This window comes from Trachurus trachurus, assembly GCF_905171665.1.
Source record: "Trachurus trachurus genome assembly, chromosome: 3".
NCBI classification, from domain to species: Eukaryota; Metazoa; Chordata; class Actinopteri; order Carangiformes; family Carangidae; genus Trachurus; species Trachurus trachurus.
In genome coordinates, this window is record NC_139893.1 from 25,613,570 (window position 1) to 25,635,522 (window position 21,953).

The 21,953-nt window shown below is 40.7% G+C and overlaps 1 long non-coding RNA gene across 1 annotated transcript; it reads right to left on the reverse strand.

Annotated features, from left to right (window-relative positions):
* Window positions 1-275: 275 nt before the first annotated feature.
* LOC311005934 lies at window positions 276-21,312 on the reverse strand. Its single transcript, XR_014596367.1, has 4 exons — window positions 21,015-21,312; window positions 20,774-20,859; window positions 5,196-5,260; window positions 276-380 (listed from the first exon to the last, which is right to left on the reverse strand). It is a non-coding gene; the product is annotated as an uncharacterized lncRNA (long non-coding RNA).
* Between the last annotated feature and the right edge of the window lie 641 nt (window positions 21,313-21,953).

A 21,953-nucleotide genomic window follows, 5' to 3' on the forward strand; every position in this document is an offset into this window, starting at 1 on the left:
CTAGCCATTTCAACACTATGGCCAGTGTCACAGTCAATCATTCAGAGGGGTAATTATATGACACTGCTACGCTAAAATACCTACAGTCCCTTAATAGGATCTGAGCCATCAAGATCCAACCTTAAGCTTCCATCCAGGGCTCTACCACTCATCTGAGTGCCATAAAGCTGCCAGAGGAAACAATACTGCCTCTCTCCTCACCACTGAGGTTAATGGCAAATGGGGCTATGGCTGCCGGTGATATTGTTGGATAAATGATTATTGATTACGCAAAGGTTGAGCTAATCATTAGGCTTCATCCATTTTACGGACTCTCTCCGTGACCTTTCTACCCGGCCCTCTTGGATCACCAGGATTTCTCCATACGATGATTTGATCACCTAGAAGATGGGCGCAGGGGAGGAGAAGGGAAAAGAGGGAGGAATGGGGGGAGGAGGAAGAGGAGGAGAGAGAAGAGGATTGTATGGGAGGAGGTAAGGACACGGGTATAGAGTTGTGTGATGTGAGGCCAATTTGGATGAATAAGTCGCCCTTAAATACTCAGAAAGGTGTAGCGTTTTATTTTCTCTGCACTTTCTTTGCTTTTTATTTTCATCTATTTTTCATTTGTAAAACATGGACTTGCTGTTGAGTTTGGATTTAGACAGGACAAACCATTAAAACCATAGTTAACCCAACCTCAGATAAAACAAATATTTTCATACCCCTCAAAACATTTATTTTTTTATTAATTCATTTTTTTTTAAATCATTTGAACATAACTTCATATTATATACATTGCACAGAGAATAGCAGTTTGAATAACCCTAATTTTGGATAAGCATAAATATAATTGCATGAATTATAACCAACTGCTTATGAGTGATGACAACTTCACAAACAAAATCAAATACAGTAGGAATAAATATTTTGGTGCTGACCTTGATGACACGTGGAACAAATCTGATAAATCATAGCATACTGCAATGTAAATTATAAATTGCATGCAACACAACTGAAATGCATGATAAATATAATGACTGGTTCTTTGCAATGTACCATGGGCCCATTTGGCCCTACAGTATGTGCTGTACAGGCGTATGCATACGTTGCTCTGCTGACCTGTGGTCTAAAGTTGTTCCACTACAAGGTGTTTGCATATCACACCACCCGTGAATAAAAAGTGTTAAAAATGATATAAACTCAAAACATAAATGTATAAATCCAAGTCTAAATTCAAGTTCAACGACATTATTTGATCCATGTCTGCAGCTTTTGCCGTTCTCCAGTGTTTTATATCGAGCTGAGCGCAAAAGCTAAACATTAAATACACTATGGATGGAGTGAAAACACCCAGCGTGAAACATCCGCTCTGAAACCTTGACATGGTGACAAGGAAATGCCTCGCTCCTAACAGCTCTATTTATTGAATTGTAGCGAATATTCCTGGCAGCAGGACTTTAACCAAACCCAGACCGGAGCTCACATCTGCACCCAATCAGCACAGGAGAAAACCCCTCTGTTCCATTTATTCACAAAGCTCCAGCACTGGGAAACAGAATGTTTATTTGAAGTAATACTTTACTCTGAACTACTGGATGGCAATACGTTAGCATTTTCATTACTGCATGCATAATCTGTTCTGGAGAGTAATGAATAACCCCGACCCCCCACCCCCCCTCTTTTTGCTACAATAACCAGAAAAATGATATGAATGTAATATATATATATACACTGCCACTTTTTTTTTTTCTTTTTTGCTCCAGTTTACTTGTGCATATCTCGTTCACATTGTTCACTATGACCTGGAGCTGCTCTAAAAGCTCTGATCTTGTGTGATGTCAGCATGTGCTACACATTTGTTCTATTCCATGCTGTCTTTTTTGACAATTTATTCAAACCATAATCTTCATAAATCTGTGATTCATGGTGCGTGTGCGGTAACAAAACGTGGGAGCAGTTTTTTAAACCACTGAAACAATTCCAGGGAAGGGAGTATAATATACAGTGATGCATGTAAAATACAAAGAATATCACACACTTTTCATAACAAAACTTCATTTTTATTGACCTTTTCTTTCAAATGATTTAAACACTACAGAACAAAGCACTTTTATTGTATTACTTTTCTTGCCTATAGTGCTTCTTTGGCAGACAGGCCTGATGTCCAGCTTTGCAATAAGCACAGTTTCTGAGCCGTGATGGAGGTCGTACAAGGCAGTAATGCAGCATAAAGAGGCATAAATTATACAGTAAACACAAACCCATGCACGCATGTTGCAGATGTGCACCACAGTAAAATAATGTATATGCAGAATATGCACAAAGGGCTACACACAAACACACACACAATGATAAACACACATACATGCACCTTCAATAAGCCTTTGCATAACTAGCATGCAGCTCTGCTCTTACGGCTTCTTAAGAAAGTAATTACAAAGAGCATATAAAGTAAGTGTGGGTGACTGAATGAAACACACACACACACACACACACACACACACACACACACACACACACACACACACACACACACACACACACACATTTATTTATAAGTGGTCCTTTATTGTGTTGTTTTTTTATTCGCTTGGGAGACTGAATCAAATCTTAGTTTTGAAATACTGAGCTTCAGTTTTCATATCTCAGAACAAAAAAAACATATAGTCGTGTTTTATGCATCAATACTGTATGTCATTGTTTATCAATAATATCAAAACTTCCTGATTTTAAAGGTAACATCCTCCTAATATTAAAAATTTCTCTTTTTTCTATTGTTCATAATCAAAGCATTAATTGCTGAATATGACTATTTCTTTATATAAATACATAACAATGAAAGTAAAAACTATGTGACAAAAATGTTCTCTGCTTCCTTCTATAACTGTCCCACCTCTTCTCTTTCCCATTCACAGGTCATCACAGTCAGTTAATAAATGTTGCCTTAAGTCTGCAGTACACTGCGTTGAGTTACTATTAAAAAGTAAAACTAAAATTAAGCCAATACAAAGTGTTAATGGCTTGCCAGAACTGTGCTGCATGAATGTTTAATTTATGCTGGTATCATACCTTTATAGATTGCAATGTCGGTCTGTTGCTCCATCACATTGGTCCAGATTAAAATAATATAATTACATAACATTCATGATCCCAGAGAAAGAATTCTGTGGTAGATATACTATTTGGTCATATTTCTGCAATATATAATATTAATATTTAATCATTCAGTAAAAAATACCTATATATTTATGGTTTTGAATGAAATATGTTGGGGATGTTGGATATTCGTGTTCCCTTTAGGATGGTGTTTTTGACCAGATTTCAGCAAAACCAATTAATTCCCAATCAGCCTCAGTGCTATTATTATTAGTGTTATTTGTTTGCTTTCATCAGTATTTATATATATTTTCAGTCCAACCCAACTCCAACCCAACTGGTTGAGGCAGATGGTCGCTCACCCTGATTCTGGTTCAGCTTGAGGTTTCTGCCTCTTCAAAGATTTTCCTCACCACTACTACTACTGAAGAGAAGGTCTAGCATTTGTTACCATGCATGTCATAACATGCTAGCATATTAACCTTATGGTGAATGTAGCACACATTATACCTGCAATCATTTGCATTTAGTAGCCTTACAAAGTAGCTGGTATGGGGCTCCATCCTTTAGGGGACATGATCAAGCTGTTGTTGACCACGAAGGCCAAACTAACATACAATGGTCTACCTTACAGAGGATTTATCGTTTGAATCACCACCTGTGCCTACCCCTCCTTTTTGTACAACAAAGTGCTACTATACTGTCTTAACTTCATGTAACCTTTGAAAAAAACATGTTTCAAGGCCTGTTGTAGTTTTTTAACAATCGTACCGTTATCTAGTCAACTGAGCTTACTTCTATTTACATTTGTCTATTCTTTTTGTTGACATTATTTTCACCACTGGCACAAACTGAATCTTGAGTTAGGGTGGGTCATCCAATGGAGCCTTTTCTGTTCAGAAAAATTAGGCTGCATTTCTCGGCTTCATTCAAAACTACGCAAACATTCTTCAAATGCAGCCTCTGGATCTAGCCTCTGAATCAGGACACAGCATTTTAGTCTCGCTGACAATGAAGTCCAATTGAATCTAAAGTCATCAAACTGTTATGACAAAGTTAAATCTCATTTGGTTATGTTTTTAAAATGCTGTCCTCCAAGCAGCTGAGCTGGCACACCTCTGAGAGGATTTTGACACATACTAAGAATCGCTGATGATTCCAAGATAAAGCAATGTGATCTCAGACTATATTGGAATATATCTCTTCAGGCTACTTTGTAGGTAAAAGCCAATTCATCTGCACTTCTTGTCACACGGCCCTCTCTCTGCCAAGAAATCCCTCACACTCTGCTCACCATCTGAGGATCGTCACTCTCTCCTTCCCTCGTCCTCTGTCCTTTATTCATCCCCCCCCACCCCCCTCCTTTCTTCACCTCTCCTACCCCTGCCGTCTTTCATTTAAATATTTCATCCAGTTGTCTTGCGGCTTCTGTGGCTTGCCAAGTGTCATCTAGATCCCAGAGCCCGACACTAAAGTGGAGCACGGAAGTCATTTTTAGAGGCGTGTGTGAGAAAGAGAGAGACAGAAAGAGAAAAAGGGAAAGGGGTGGGATGAGGAGGAGGAGCAGCTTGGCCGGGGTCTGAGACGTCGGGTGGTGATAAGACGTGAAAAGGTGGAGAAGACATGGGAGTGAGAACTAATGTACTTCCTGTGTACTTCCTCTTCTTCCCTGTCAACCCCTCCTGCTGCCAACAAACCCCTTTCACCCTCAGCCTAAAAGATAGACCTGATGTGTGTGTGTGTGTGTGTGTGTGTGTGTTTATGTGTGTGCATCGGTGTGTGTGATTCTTGGAAGATCTGACGTGTGATGTAAAGGGGTTGGTCTGTGTGTGAATGTGAAGATGTACATTTATGTATCTGTCGGACAAACTGATGGCTGATGTGAGGAGGTGTGTGTGTGTGTGTGTGAGAGAGAGACTAACTGATGGTTAATGTGAAAGTGAAGTAGTGAAGAATGACATGGACAGATGAAAAAGCGAGGAAGGGGAGATGACTGAAGCTTCTACTTAGCAAAGAGTGATGTGTTCACTCCTTTTAACAGATGACTGTGTTTCTTTGCACCTAAGTGCATGTGTGTGTGTGTGTGTGTGTGTGTGTGTGCAGATGTTCTCTCATACCCAGGTAGTTTATTCGTTTGGGTGGAGTCCTGGTGGATCCGAATCTCACAAATCTCTGCACCAACCTGCAAAACAAAGAATAAGAAAGAGAGAGGACAAGAGATGAGATGTTACCAATCTGAGTTGTCCTTTTGTCCTCGTGGTAACACCGACTCTTGTTGTAGTTTAGAGCGTAGCTGTGAAAACACAATGACAAACACGCTTTGGCTTTTAACACATTTCTCCCTGTGCTGTCAAAAAGCCCCCACCACACCCCCTGACATGCACCTCCCACTACAACAGCATAAACCACAGTATAATACGTTATGAGAGGTAAAATCACATTGATTGTGCATCCTTATATTCCTGCAGAGAGGATTGCCTCATAAATGAAAGTCATGCTTCTGTCGCAACTATGTAGCTGGTTGGGTTGAGATCACTGTACTTTATTAATATATATACATATATAAAGCATGGCGAGAAAGAGAGAGAGAGGGGTTTATTGGATAAAAGACATAACCATGGTATCCACATGGTCACAGTAACTAATACAATAACTTATTTATACGACTAGTATGATTTAACATGACATATGGCATATTTCACTTTATGTTAGTCAGTAATAAGGAGCTATGACTGTCTTTTTCATTTGCTCTGTAAAATTGTTTATTAGGGGAAAAGAAAATATAATTGACGAAACCACATCTCAAGAAGTTGTCAGCCGGCATGTTTAGCCCATATGTTGTATTCAGTGTTTGCACACATTAATCTAATGGTTCTGAGTCAAATTGCCCCAAGATACAATTGATCAAAACAAAAATAAAAGTTATATGTCAGTGCTTAGTAGGCTATATCTTCTTTATTTATCTTTTATAATAGTAGCTAATTCAATACAGAATTTTGTTTCTTTAACAGAAATATTTTATATTTATTATATTTAATGAAGTTGTCATTTGTATTTTATATGGTATCTGTTAATAGTTCCATGACAATCTATCACATCCCTGGGTAAAATACACAAAGGAACTATTAAGCATCTGTATATTTATCTAGATGATGCTCAGTTCCAACTTTATGTTCACCAGTATAGATACTTTGCAAATATTCAATTTAAGGGGCTCAAAATATGACAAGAAAACCCTCCACATTCATCATCATGGTTTCAGTCTTCAACCGTCCAGTGTTGGTGACTCTGTGTCCACTGGTTGTCTCCTGTCTACACCTCAAGGTTGGACATGTTGTTCACTATAAGTCTTTTCTGCTCATCACAGTTGTGAAGAGTGATTATCTATCTGGGTTATCTGAGTTTCTGTAGCCTTTCTCTGAGCTGGTTTTGCACCATTCTGAGTAAAAGCTCTGGAGACTGTGGTGTGTGAAAATCCAAGGAGATACGTCTTAGAAATACTGAAACCATCTGGCCACCAACAGTCATCATGATTTTCTGCATTGCTGATTGCAAGAACAGCATGAATAAGCAGGTGTACAGATGTTCCTAATAAGTTGCTTCAACATTGAATCTTGTACATCTAAATGCAGTGAAAAACTAATATATACTGGTATAATCACTTCACACACGCCCGCACACACACACACACATTAACTGATCCTTGTGTTTCTGTTTATAAAAGGTTTCTGTTCTGCTTGCCAGGGTGCTCACTGACCCCCCACATGTGTATTTGACCTTTCAACTCTGCGCTTCCCCCTCAAGGGAAGAGACCGGCTCCGTGATGCACCTTTGAACATCCAAACACACACACGCTTAAAATCATACACACACACATATACTGATCCATCCTTTGAGTGTGTGGATTTAGTCTTGCAGGGCCAACTCTGGTCAGGCTTGCGGTCATCCACGGTAACAGATAAAAGGATATATCACTTTCTCAATCCTTAAAACCACAAGTGTGGGCTATTGACACACACACACACACACACACACACACACACACACACACACACACACACACACACACACACACACACACACACACACACACACAAATAAATACATACAGATACACACCCGGCACACTGAGTCCCTGAGTCCCCAGCTTAGCACTTGATCCTCTCTCTGGGAGGTTGACACTACAGAGGGAAAGCCCTCACAGACTCTGTTGGATTACACACACACACACACACACACACACAGACTATTCGATGTCCAAAACTTCAGATGTCTGTTGATGGTGATCTGCTGGTCAGCATCTGTTCACTGTTGAGGACGCTGCTTCCTATTTCCTCAACCATCAGTCATCACTAGTGCTGATGAAAATCCACATCTCAGTGTTTGAGGTGCGGGAGGTGGGGGTGGGGGGGGGTCGCATCGAGAATATCATGCCAGTAAACAATACTCTGTGTCACTGAATATCCTAAAGCTAGGACTACTCCCTCTCTGCAGAAGTGGAAAATCATTTGAGCATATTGACCTCTCCTCTCGCCTCCCCCGAGGTAAGGCAGATTGCCGGCCGTTTCGGCCCGGCAGTGAGGCACTAATTCAGACAGGCATGGAGCAGACGTGGCTCCAACACGAATGTCAAGTCAGCTAGCATCTTCACAGGGCCCAGGGGCACCTGTGGCCAGTGCACCCCAGGGTGTACACATTTAATACAGTATCCTATTTACTGTGCATGCATGGCTTATGGATGTTGGTTGAACGTGAGGTCAACACGAGTTTACATTAGGACAAGGGGGGTGGGGGGTGCTTGGAACGCTAATGCTTATGTAAAATGAAAGACGTTTCTCTTGAGGCTGTAGAGAATGTGAGATAGGTGGGATTTTATTACATACTATTAATTCCAACTCATCCCTACTGTTAATAGGAAAAACCAAACACCAAGTGACTAGGGAGGTGCTGGTCCATTGTGAGCCACCAGAAGAGCTCAACACTTCTCCAAGTCTTCAGAACTTTACTGGAGGGATGAACTACAACAGATTGTCCTTCATTTCATGATATAATTTTGACACCTTTCAGTGTGTTTTTTTTCTTATATCATAATATGGATTTTTTTTCTTTGATCTATTGATTTTTCTATACCGAAAAAATCAATAGATCAAATGGTCATGATGGCCATATAAAGAAGACCATCCATTGCAGCTGTCCTGTAATAAACCTGTCCAATCATTTCATTTGTTTCTATCTGCACATTCTGTTTGTGAACTCATTGCATGTGACAGTTTTCCACAAGGTAAGGCAGATACAGTACGGTATATTGCTATAACGCTTGCAGGTTTGTCACTCAAGGGTATCAGAATATAAAATAAAATTTAAAAAATTCCAGTTTGAGCTACTGTGTAACTTCCTACAGCACCTTACATTCCTGAACAAAGCACACAAATAATGACAGAAGAAGAAATGACCAAGGTCACAAAGAGGTTGGATTAAGTAAGAGGTCAAACTAGAGTAAAGTTGTATGGTTTTTCAATGATAGCAACAACTGAGCGAGTTGTGGGCCTTGGAAGGTGATGTCATGGCTCCTGTATTTTGTTTAGTTTTGTGGGGAACTTACTAATTCACCAGCATAGCTAGCTAATTACAGTTTGTGGTTAAATTATGTAGTAGCTTGAACTTGACTAAGTAACTTATGAGTAAAAGCAAGTTCAAATTTTAAATACATATATGAACAACAATACACACACACATATAGACTCAACTTTTATGTATTATGTTGTATTTCATTGTGTTCAAGAAAATAAACATTTAAACATTGTCATACCAGATTTGGTTGTCATTATTAGTACAACATGTAAATACAGTATTGATGACCTGAGTGGAAAGAAAAAAATCTGACATATTCAAGATTTGATTTGTACGGATTGTCCTGAATAATGAATAAATAAATAAATACATACATATATATTTTGTATTAGTGTCTATGCCCTCCTGGAAGAAGAAGAAAAAAAAAGAAAAAGAACATCTGCTCCTTGGACAGCCGCAGACTGACCTCCCCGTCCTCTGCCTCCACTTCCTCAGACCCTGCTGGTTGCCCTCCCTCTCACACTATCTTCTCTGCTTTGCACTCAACCCAGGTCCTGTTCTCTTTGATCAGATGATGAACTTGCCTCTGAAGTCTTCTCATAACAAAAGCAATGTCCTCATTATGGATACTTTAACATGCTAAACAAAATATGATAGTGTATCATGAGCCAAAATGCACATCTGTCAGTTAGCCACTTTTATGACATGATAGAATGTTTGTCATTCGCTATTCTGTTGGCATTTTTTTTTCTTCTTTCAGTTGAATAGTTTAATTACTCTGAACAAGTCAACATTCACGTTTTGGTATTAAATGAAAACCACAATCTTTGATCAGCCTTAATCATGTGCTTTGAATTCCTTAAACGACACCATTATGTTGTTAATTGTGCTTTAGCTGACCTGGAGCTGATTAAGTTGTTGGTACAACATTTTGCAGATGCTTTCTATATGAAAATTTCACAGATTCATTCAATTATTTCCTCTTGATGAGAAACTGAATCCCACAAAATGTGTTGCCTATAGATGCATTTGAGCTGCTGAAAGTAGGTCCTGAACCCCAACCATAAATATTTGTAACCATCCACTAATACAAGAACAAAAACCTAAACCTCACAAATACAAAAAGCCACAGACCCCCACAACATACACACACATATAAACACTCTTTTTTTTGGTCTTGCTGAAGCTGGTTAACATAAAAGCAGATGCATTCTGCATGCATGCAAAATCCCACAGAGGCCAAACATGTGCTCATTTCCCCGCTCTCTTCCTCTGCTTCACTCTCTCTTTATCTTTCTACCATGGTTATATTCATCTGTCTCTCCTTCCATTTAGCAGGTATCTAATTCTGGGCAGTGGTGGGGTAGAAGTGGGTGAGGAGTGATCGTGGCTTTGGCACATCAGCAGGGGGAATGTCACACTAAGATAAGCCCCAGGTGAAGCTCAAGTAGCTTTGGGCTGATGTGACGAGTATCGGACTGTGATTTGTATCCATTTGAGCTCTTAGTGTGGAGTGGCTCCCACACACTCACTATACATTCTGAAACATGTCACATTTGACTCCAGAGTGTTCCTGTGACCTAGTGGCATGTTTACAGCCAGTACTAATTCCGTATCATGGTGAAGCTAAGCTTATGTAGGGCTGTTAAAGTTTCACCTGATCCATCAGACCCAATGTATTGTTGTAACATTACATTATTGAGATACCTGACCTCCTAATCCCCACTGTTTTCTTTCTTCTCACTAGCACACTCTCTTTTTCCTTCTCTGTGTCGTGCATTGCATGCAACTAAGCACTATATGCGATGGCCGGTGGGAATCATTAGATCCAAAAGTGAAAGAGGTGATGACAAAAAGCTAACAACTGAGAAGAAACCAGAGGCGAATGGTTTTAATCCAAACTGCCAGCTTTAAACAACCACCACAGTTTATAGCCCTACTAGTTGAACTTTGGCCCACTGTGGTTCCTTTAACGTTCACAGAGTAAAAAAAAAAAAAAAAAAAATCACTACCGAATTTTGGTTTATCGTCGGCTGCCAAAGGTAATGTGATAACAATGCTAATTTTTGTTAAGTGCCCAACCCATAGTATGAATCTGTTGCTGGAAAAGTGAAAAATCACAGTCACAAGCTAAGCTATCTCAGCTACCAGTTACCTCTTGAATGGCCCCAATATGTCACTGTTTGAGCATGCATATAATTTATAGCCAAATACAGTGTTGGGACACCCCATTGGTTCACCTGTTAGAGTACTACATTCCATAGTTTTGACCTAAACACAGTGGCCATGGGTTCAAATCCGACATACAGTACAGTGCTTTGCTGCATGTCATCCCCTCTCTCTGTCCCTGACTTTCCTGTTTATGGCTCACTGCCACTGTCACAATGAAGACACCACAAATAACTAACCCTAACCTTTTGAGGGTTTCTGTCGCAATATTTAATTGATGTAAGTTAAATGTTGATATATATATGTTGATGTATAATGTTGATGTAAGAATAAAGCAAGTATATTTGTTCTTTACTATACACTTGAAAAATATGCTTTTTAGGTACATTTTTAACAAATAAAGTGGGTGAGAATAATTTGTGATGAATTGGGATTACCTATGGATACTCATTGCTACAATTCAATTCAACATTGTAATCAATTGACAGCCCTAAGTCTGCTGTATTTTTCAGATGCTTTAAATACTTTTATAATAGTCAGGTCACTTTAACAATGGTCCGTCAAAATTTGAGAAATTAGTAAATATGACCACAAGCATGTTGATAATGCCTAAAGAGCAATTAATAGTTTTGTGATAAAAGATCAAAGTCATTCTCTCTTGCAGTGATGAAGAGAGAATGATGATGAAATTCAATGCTATTACACCATCACTGTGATGTCGTAGAGTAGTAGTAGATATTATGTTCCCACTAATATTGCCTGTAGGTAAATATGTTTTAAAGCCAGAAATGCCAATAAGACTAAAGCATACAAACACCCATGTGTCACTTCTGATTAAAAAAAAAAAAAGATTTTAATACTTTTCATTCCCTCGCTGTTTTCTCTTTTGCGTCATCCCTTTTTCATTTGCTTGTAATGATGCTCTCTCTCCCTCTCTCCCCCTGTCTCTCTACTGTCTTTCTATCTTCCTGAAAGTGATTGGTGTGCCTAAAAGAGGAGGGAGGGATGGTTGGGAGAGGCCCCATCATCCTCACGCTGAACATAATTAATAAAAGCAGCCCGTTCCAATTTAAGAGGCTGATTAATGCAACAGATACATCACAGCATGGAGTGGACCGTCTCTCTATCTCTCCTTCTCTCTTCATGAAAGGATAGAGACAGAGCATGGTGTTATTAGGTTATGACAGAATGTGCTTATAATAAATCTCCACAGACATATTTTATTCATTTATTTAATTATTTTTTGATTAACAAGTCTTACAGTTGCAATTACAAAATCACCGAGAGCTAGTTCAGATGTTGTATTTATGCTGATGATGCACTCATTTGCGCCCAAGCTGCAAACCTTGTAGAAGCCGGTAACAATATCAAATCTGCTTTCAAATGAAATGAATGCAAACTAAACCTTAAGTTGTGTTACTACAGGAAGGACTGATGCCTAAATATCTTCTTTTTTTTTCACCATTGCCAGGATGATGCCAGGAACCAAAGACTATAATGAAATGTTAAACTGGGTGTTAACTATCTGGCACAAGTTAGTGTTGATATTTTGTTTTTCATAATTTAAGAGTGATTCTACTTTTAGAGCCTGTGTGGCTAATGCCTGATTTAGCTTTACCACAGAGCTCCATTGTTTTCCAAAAGACTATCCCTACACTGGATCACAACTTCCTTCATTGGAATAAATATTAGTGCAACATTGTATTTTGAATCAGTCCCACATGCATCACTGTGGAATCCGTCAGAAAATAGACCCAACGAACCCACTAATTACTTTAGTTTGAGTAGTACTTTTGCCAAAAATGACAGTATTATTTTGCTTTCTGCTGCTCTTTGCAATCTAAATTAAAATGTATGCATTAGACCCTCCAGAAAAAGGGAGAGAAATTAAAGTAAAAATAAGTTTTAAAAAAAGAGTAGAAAAGTTCCAAAGATAGCTGGGAGATCTTTACAATAAGAAAAAAAATATGCTTCATCCTTCCATCTGAATGTGGAAGGAGGCTGACATGTTTCCTTGTTTGTGATTTGCATCCTCACCTACATCTATTACCTCTACTGCTGTTACAGCCACTGGACCATGAATAATAACAGCAAAGACAAGAAATGAAGAGTGTTGTGTCCTAAGTGTCCTAATTTTGCCTCCACACTTTGAATCGGTGCTGTAAAAGGTTCTGGATGTTTCAGTCACAGCCTGTGTAAGTTAATAAAGACTGATCCTTGTTTTCTTTCAGGGTAGTGCTTCAAATAAATAACATGAAGAAAAACAGGTAACTGGTCTTTTTTTTTATTTAAAGAGGAACTCCCCGGGGCTCTGAGAGGAGCCCTGGTGGTCCCTTAACTTGACTTTAAGAAACCGCTATTTTCGAGCAGTGTAACCAATGAAGTACAGTAATGGAGTGTAGTGGCCTGAAGTGTAGCTATGAAATCTTCCCTAATGACTCTAGCACATGTGTGTCTGGCTTTCAGCCCTCTCATTAACGTCACTGGACACTGTATACGCTGTTGCTGTGCATGTGTGTGTGTGTGTGTGTGTGTGTGTGTGTGTGTGTGTGTGTGTGTGTGTGTGTGTGTGAGCGAGGGAGAGAGAGAGAGAGTGTTTGCCAATATAGCGAGGCTTAGAGTGCTTCGGTGATCTCATCTCAAGTTTGCTCACCCTGTGGCTGTGTGTACGTGTCCATATCTGTGTTTACGCATGTACACACCTACTTGTAGAGGGGTGTCATTTATGAACGGCTGAGGTACTGTATGTATTTCATACCTCACCTGTCCAGCACCTGGACAGATGCTGACGTGTTACAATTTTATTTATTTTTTTAATGTAAGTAGTTTCCTATTTCCTCATTTTTCACTCAGGAGTAAATGTTTAGTAAATATTTCTATCTTTCCTTCTTTTTTTTTGTTCCGGTTACAGATGTTGCAGCTCTAGTTTATGAATAAGCAAGACCTGTGTGTGTGTGTGTGTGTGTGTGTGTGTGTGTGTGTGTGTGTGTGTGTGTGTGTGTGTGTGTGTGTGTGTGTGTGTGGTAAACAGGGTGGTTTGCTCTCTAGAAGAAGGAATTTCCCCCAGCAGTCCCCATCAGTAATAGTGCCTGTAATGAGCTGCAGCTGTCAGCGTGGTTTCCGCACACATACATGCACACACACACACACACACACACACACACACACACACACACAGAGTAAGAAGGAAGCAGTGACTCACTCAGCAGTGCGCCATCACACTGTACACTGATAAACAGTATAACTCATCAGACTTGCATCAGACATTAGACACAAACATTTCCTCAGAAATACCTACTCCTTCTAAAAATACCCGCGTCTGTGAATTTACTCAGTTTACGAGTTGTACCATCGAAAACACACTGATTTTCACTTAAAGTATAAAGAAAAATACATTCTTAGACTCCTTCTCGTGACTGTTGAGGTTTATTAAAAATGTCGACGAAATGTCTTACAGTATTAACTTATTAAAACCCACCAAATTTGTGGGTTAGGGTTTGATAAAACGTTGTCTTTGATCCCTGATCATCCATTACTTGACGTAAACATCTGTTCATCCAGTCACATTGCACGTTAAGCAAGACCTTGTTCTTGTTAACTTGTGAGTCATAGCAACCTCGAGGATCACAAATCTGTGTTTGGAGATCAGCTAAAACTTTATTTTCCAAACATGCATTTCTGCCACGTCCTCTACCTCGGCATCTAATGATCCTGATGGAGGAAGTTAAAGGTGCTATATGTGACATTTCACTGCATCTTTAATGTTATGTTTGTGCTTGTGGAGATCTCAAAAAAGGCTCAAACAGATCAACAAACATACTTAACATTGTATCATCAGCTAGATATTTTAAGACGTTTGTCAATATGTATTGCTGATGAAGAAAAAATGAAGAAGAATGGAATATTTTAAACTGATGAGCATCTGCTACAGAGAATGACATGTTATGTTTGGGTCACAGGCACACAACTGCAGACAGAGTATTTTGTATTTTGTAATTGTGTTGACTGACTCTTTTTATGCAGCTAAATGATGCGTACATAACCCATGTAACATAAACATTTCTCTATTGAACACGATAATGGCACAGTGATTTGTCACCTTCATCAATTTGTATCAGAAGGATGGGTGATTACTGCCTCAATCACTTTCTGTATATTGGGTTTTAACGAGGTCAGAAGTTTTTTTTTTTTTTAATTAGTGCCATTAGTATTGTTGCACATAGCTGTGGAGACTGTAGAATCCAAAAGTAATTTTTGCTGGAAAAACAAAACATTTTCACATTTGAGGTTTCCAAATGTCTAGACCTGACATTTTATTTTGAAATACTGATTTCAGGATTTTAACAAAATTAATATGATAATAAAAGCAAGCTTGAGTGTAAATATTTGAGACTAATCGTATTTTCTTTTTTTCTTTTTACAGTACATCTTAATTGTGATTTAGTTGTATTGGTGTTTTTCTACACACTAATACCATATAGCTACTGAGTCAGGCTGCGAAGCATCTGCCAGGATGATTCGCCATCCCCACAAGTTCCCAACAAGTCCCTCCTCTGATTTAATGTCCACTACCCCAAAAAAACAAAAATCACAACTCACCAAATAAAGAGAAAAATAATAAAAGCAGCAGCCGGTCCCAGCTTTTGTGCTTTGACTGGTCCGGCCCTCTGTGACCTCTGCCAATTTTTATCTCATTTCACTCTAACTTTGTAGATCAGACTTTAATTTTGAAGCACAGGCCACGGGACAGTGATGAATAGGCTACATCAAGGAGGGCTTAAATTACCCCTCTCCCTGGTGGCAACACTGACCGCAAGGAGAGATGTGTGTGTGTGTGTGTACGTGTGTGTGTGTGTGTGTGTGTGTGTGTGTGTGTGTGTGTGTGTGTGTGTGTGTGTGTGTGTGTGTGTGTGTGTGTGTGTATGTGTGTGTGTTGCATATGTGTGTGCATGTGTGGTGACCTAGTAACAGCAGACAGAGAAAGAAAGAAAGAGGGCTGGTCAGCACTTGCCCTCTCAACCCTGCTAGCTCCGCAGCACACCCAACGAGGCAGGAGGGAGGGAGGACACTGGGGAGGGAGGGATAGATAGAGAGAGAAGAGAGAGAGAGAAAGAGAGAGAGCACCCACTCCATCTTTTTCAGCTTTTCATGTCAATGCTCATCTTGTTTTTGGTGGGAGTTTGAAACTTTTAAGGTTATTTAAGGAGAGTCTAACCCTGGCCTCCTTTTTGTATTCTCTCTTCATGCAAATAGGTGCCTTTACTTTTTTTTTGGTTTGGCTTTGGAGGTCATTCAGATATCGACAAAAACCTTAACACTACATAATAAAACAGTCTGTCTCAAATTGAGGTGGGCTACGTAGGAGGGTTTGGCCAACAGCCACGGGCACGGCCTAAGGCTGAGATGAGGAAAATCAAAAACAGGGTAAGAAAAAAAAGTAGATTTTTGAGAGAGAGAGAGAGAAAAAAAACTAAACATGTCAAACTAAAAGAGGTGTTTGGAGGACGTTTGTGAGCTTCTCCCATTAGTCTATTCATCATAACAGAGAAATTATTTCATTTTTTCCCATTACAAATCTACTTTTTACGACATCTTGATTCTTCTTCTTCTAGAATTTAAAGCAGCTATGATTTAAAGGGCATGTGTGAGTGTTTAAGGGATTTTATTTGTATTTAAGAAGAATATCATTAAGGGGAGCTTCCACTGAACTATACATATAGGCTAATTGGTGAAATACACACTGTGATCACCTTTGGTGTATCTATCAGTCAGTGTCCCACTATCCCAAAGATCCAGTGGCTGTGCCATAGTTTAGTGTTTAGGGGACATGTGCTGTCGTATATTACACTATTTCCTCCGTTTTTCATTTTCCTGCGGTTTTCCAAGCTGCTCTGCCAACTGTCCCTCCCTCTGGCTCTTTATCCACTCTACTAGAAACCAGTGTGCCGTGAAGCCGGTGCGCCACTCCGCCTCTCCACGCCAAAGTGATCATCATAGAAGAGGAGGAAGAAGGAGAAGAAAGAGAAAAGGTCGAGAGAAAAAAAAGAGTAAATCACGGATGGTGAAGAGTGGTGGAGCTCAGAGATAAATCACAGGAGTTGTGCTCTAAACCTCTCTGCCTGTTTCTGCACAACCGAACGCATCTATTTGCGTTTTGAGAAGGGGGTAAGGGGCGGGGGGGCGTTAATTCACTAAAGCCTAATCTGGACTGTGACAAAGTCTCAGCAGACAGATATGGCACTGGAACTTTAAAACTCGTATTTACTGATTATTCCCCCATTGGAAGAAAGTGTGTGAATGGAACCTAAAAGGATATATTTTCCGGTGGTACACTCATGATAAAGTCTATACACTGTCTCAAAAAAGCATTACATTTTCTCGTGTGTGTGTGTGTTTGCTTAGATGGAGTCTCTATATACTCTAGGTGGATTTCGGCTTTACTTTGTTGTTCGTCACTATATAACAACGTTAATATTAAATGACTGGATCAAATGTGGACTCACTCCCTCTAGAGTGAGTGCCAAAACGCGTGCCACGCCGTGCGACCGCGAGGAGGCTTTTTGGGACTCGTGCGTAAAGCCAGCAGCTGCAGGGGGCAGAGGCGAGGACCCGACTCCTTCACTATATAGCCCCCGTTTAACACACACACACACACACACACACACACACACACACACACACACACACACACACACACACACACACACACACACACACACGGGAATACACCGCATAAATTACTGGCCTATGAGTAAAACAGAAGTTTCAAGCATGCACGCGCACACGTGACACAACGTGATAATGTCATCTTGCAAAGCCTATACTAGTCTGGGCCAAAATGTGTGCGCCTGCTCATAGTTATAGCGCATTACAAGAGGTCTTTCTTAATTGCTGGGTGAAACAATATTAAAATTGTCCCTACTTCTCTCATTCTGAGTCTCACACACTCAAACATGAGTCATGCAAGCGGCTGTCATCGTGTTCCAGTACGAGTCCGCCTTTACAGAGTGAAGTCAACATGTCACCGAAGATTTATTTCGCTGTGATCCATATTGTTTTCAGAGAGCAGAAGTAAATCTGCTCAAACTATCACTGCGACTTGAACATTAAACCAAAGGCGTCAGTGTTAAATTACCTTGGTTTTAATACAAGTGATTGGATAAAAACGCACGAGTGTGATATGTAGTGTGATAATTATCCTATAGGCCCACTGGCATTTAACAATATAATTTGCTATGTTATTTATCTGGTGATGCTGTATTTTTATTTTTATGTATGGCGCAAGCAGGACAAAAATAAATGGGCGGTGATTTGCTACATTTATATACATACATATAAAAAAGACGAGGTCAGTATTCTCACCAAAATTCCCTTTACGGTAAGTTAGAAAGTTTTTTTCTCGCCATAGTCATGCAGTGAGAATTATATAGGCTAATTGACAGTGGAGTCATATGGATTAAACTGCATCATCAAATGCCTCGTGTCACCCAAACGACAAAATTCGATTCCAAATAGTTTGACACGTGAAAAAAGTGGGGAAAATATTTGTAGATTTTTTTTCTTTTTCTTTTTCCTTTTTCATTTAATGAATCACAGCTTTACCTGCCATGAAATACAGCTTCCTGAATTACTTTTTTTGGAACAGCTCTGAGTTTTCTCTCAGTGCCTTAAACACGACGCAGCTTTAAATCCATCGTTTTCACAGTACTTTTCGTGTTTTGGAAAGTTTTATGGGTATGATTTTAATACAGTGACTCAGATGAATGAGCAGAGTGACTCTTTCTGTCTATTTTTCTGCCTGTCTCTCACATGCACACACGCGCACACGCACACACAGACACACACAAACATACCACACGTAGCCTACTGTAATTGCACATTTGAATTAACTTTAGTCGCTTTTTTCGAACGGAATATTTTTCCAGGTCGAAACGAACTATCACCTTGTTTCTGTTTCATTAAGACACTGACTTTTTAAAACGAACGACACACACACACACACACACACACACACACACACACACACACACACACACACACACACACACACACACACACACACACACGCACTCTCTCTCTCTCTCTACACACACACAGTTGTGCGCGCGCACGCGAGCGCAATAAAGCATATGGTGAAGTGATAATTTAAATTGGAGAATAAAAGTCACATAACTGATTTAACCACAGTAGACTGGCTAAAATCTTTTACTGGCACTTCATAAATGATACTTGTACATGAGTCTCAGCAGTACTTTAATGTACTGATTGTATCTGAAACGTCAGTGGCTGAAGAGAACTTCCATTAATGTCAAGTTGAATGCGAAAATGTGGCCAAAAACTGGGTGGCCGCACACAGCAGAGTTAGTTTTTCAACCTGAAGTCAGTTCACCCTCAGAGTTGTCCAAATCTCTGAGACCTAAATACAGTGGAACCGGTCTTAGGCTTTAGATGAAGAGAATCCAACCAAGATGAGAAAGATCTTTTTTGGGGGGTAAAACATTTTTGTTTCAAGTTCAGGAGTTTGGTAACTGTTGGCAACACCTTAACACACCCCCACCCCGCCGCACATACACACTAAGACACATACAACCCACTGTGTCTTTTGAAGTGGGCGTAGTGGGTCGTGTCTGTAAGTCTATATCCCCACAATGAATGGTTCAGACACAAGGTGCCAAAATCACAACGGAGTTTAATTCTCAGAGGAGAGCAGATAAAATCTCATATCTGTAAATAATAATTAAAAACAAAACAAAGCAAAACAAAACAAAACAAAACAACAACAACAACAAATATAACATTAAATAATTTCATCAAACTGAGATTATTTTTTCAAATAGGCTAGATTTGAGTGTGGCGGGGTTTAGACTGTAGACATATTAAACTCTAAACTAGACCCACTTTAATCTGTACTTGGAGGCTGGGAAGCGACCTCATCAGTTTTACTTAATTACAACCATAAAAAATGCTATGAGATGATTTGCTGCTGACCAAAACGCAGAACTCGCCTTTTGCCTGGTCACCTCAGCGCACAATCGCCCTGGTTATTAAACAGACGTGCACCATGCCCTCATTTTAAATTCTACTGAGAGCTAGTTTCAGATGTCTTTTTTTTTAACTCATCTGAGCTCGACATGAAATATTTTGGAAATGTCTTAATTTGAGAAAATAAAAGTATTCCCAGAAGACTCAGAAGTCAGAGACCAAATACAAGTTGGGTCTTGACTCTTCTCTTAAATATTTGAGAAGGTGAGTAAAGCGTTGTCGCCGCGAGGTGAGGGGAAAAAACACTCGGACTGTGGAAATGCCAAACAAAACGCGCCGCGCGCTCGCTGACGAGCTCCTGAGAAAGTGGACTTTGTCAGTCAGACGGAGAGGAGAGCACTCCATCGCCCACGAGTGCGCGCTCGAGTTGTGTTTGTGTGTGTGCATGAGTGTTATGTTTGACTGTACACTGTGGGGTGGGAGGGGAGGGGGGTGTTGTAGCATCGCAAGGAATGTGAGCACGGCAGCTGTGTGTGTGTGTGTGTGTGTGTGTGTGTGTGTGTGTGTGTGTGTGTGTGTGTGTGTGTGTGTGTGTGTGACACTGATGGATGCGCCAATGGAAAGACGGACAGATGCTTGGGCGGATCTAACGGCATGCAGTGGTGGAGCGGCGCACACAGTCACGGCGAGATTAGGGCGAAAACATCCTCGATCGGCGGAGAGTCACCAATCATCAATCCTTCCACCGAGTCCGGTGAACGGAGGAGGAACTGAGAGACTCTCCGGTTCACCGGAGGAGCGACCGACACGGGAAGAAACTGCTGAGGAGATCTGATTCCCTCGACGGAACCGACGAGAGAAAAAAAAGCTGTTTCTCCGGCTTTTGACGAGCGTGAGAGAGGAGGCGCAGCAGCACCACATCTGGCGCAGAGGAAGACAGGAGGAGAGCGAAACACAGCCTTTGGCAACTCACCCTTGGTGCCCTCCCTTGTTCTTCCATTCCCTCTCCAAGAGTCTTTTATCCTTTGTTTTCACCACGCGTTCCACTCCGAGGATTGCCTGAAAAACACAGGATAATATTTTTTTTTATCCACTTCCACCAACTCAGTTGACGGCAAAAACTTTTATTCCTCGCTGTAAAGAAAGAAAAACGGAGCAACGGCATCTCCGGAAAACATCTGAATAACTTACATGTCAAGGTTTTTAGAGCTTACCTGTGAAAGAAAAAAAGTACTTTATTCCATTGAGCGCCAAATAACGGGGACATCGCTTCGGTGGTGGATTTTTTGCGCTTCTCCGGTCACTTGAGGCGCAGGAAGGAGAGCGGAGCGCAGTGTTGGGAGACACATCTGATTCGCTGCGTGGCTGATTTAAATAGCTCCTATCAGGCCACGTAAAGAAGAAAAAAAGGGGGAGAAAAGTACCATCAGCGGCCAAGAAAGTGTTTGGCAGTAGTGGCCAGAGCTCGGTTGATCCGTGCGCTCCAGCAAAAGCCTGCATGCATGGGAGCAGCCTGAGCCCGTCATCTCCTCCTCCTCCTCCTCTTCCTCGTGTACATTATTACAACAAGGGAGACCCAATCAAGCACGTATCTCATCGATTCACGCACACACATACACACACGCAGCTGTACGCCAGCACGCGCGTCCCTCACGCGCATGCGCGCACGCGCTCAGGCATGCATTACTGACTGAGTGACTTGCCCTCAGCGGATTTTTCAAAAGCGCTCTCGGACAAAATAACATTTAACCGTGCCAGGCAGCAGGGGCAAGCGTGTGGGCGACAGAGTCCCAGCCGTCACCTCCTCCTTTTTCCCCTCCTCCTCCTCCTTCTCCTCCTCTTCCTCGTTTCTCCTCCGCTATCGGTCCTGAGAATTAACAAAACTGAAAAAGCCGCATGTGGCTTTTTTTTTCATCTCACCAGCGACAGGACTTGGCCAGAGGCGAATGGATTTTTATGAGATGGTTTCAGGCACGTTTCATCTGGTCCACCTCTTGGCTTTGAATTGTGCGTGATTACCGGGAGAGACAGAAGGGGGGAAAGCAAGAAGCTCATGGACAGGGCTGCGGAGGATCAGCCCGTAAAGTAAGTATGCATTTCCGTCCAAGATCAGGCTGTCAGCCTGTGCGTGTGTGTTTGTGACCGATACTGTA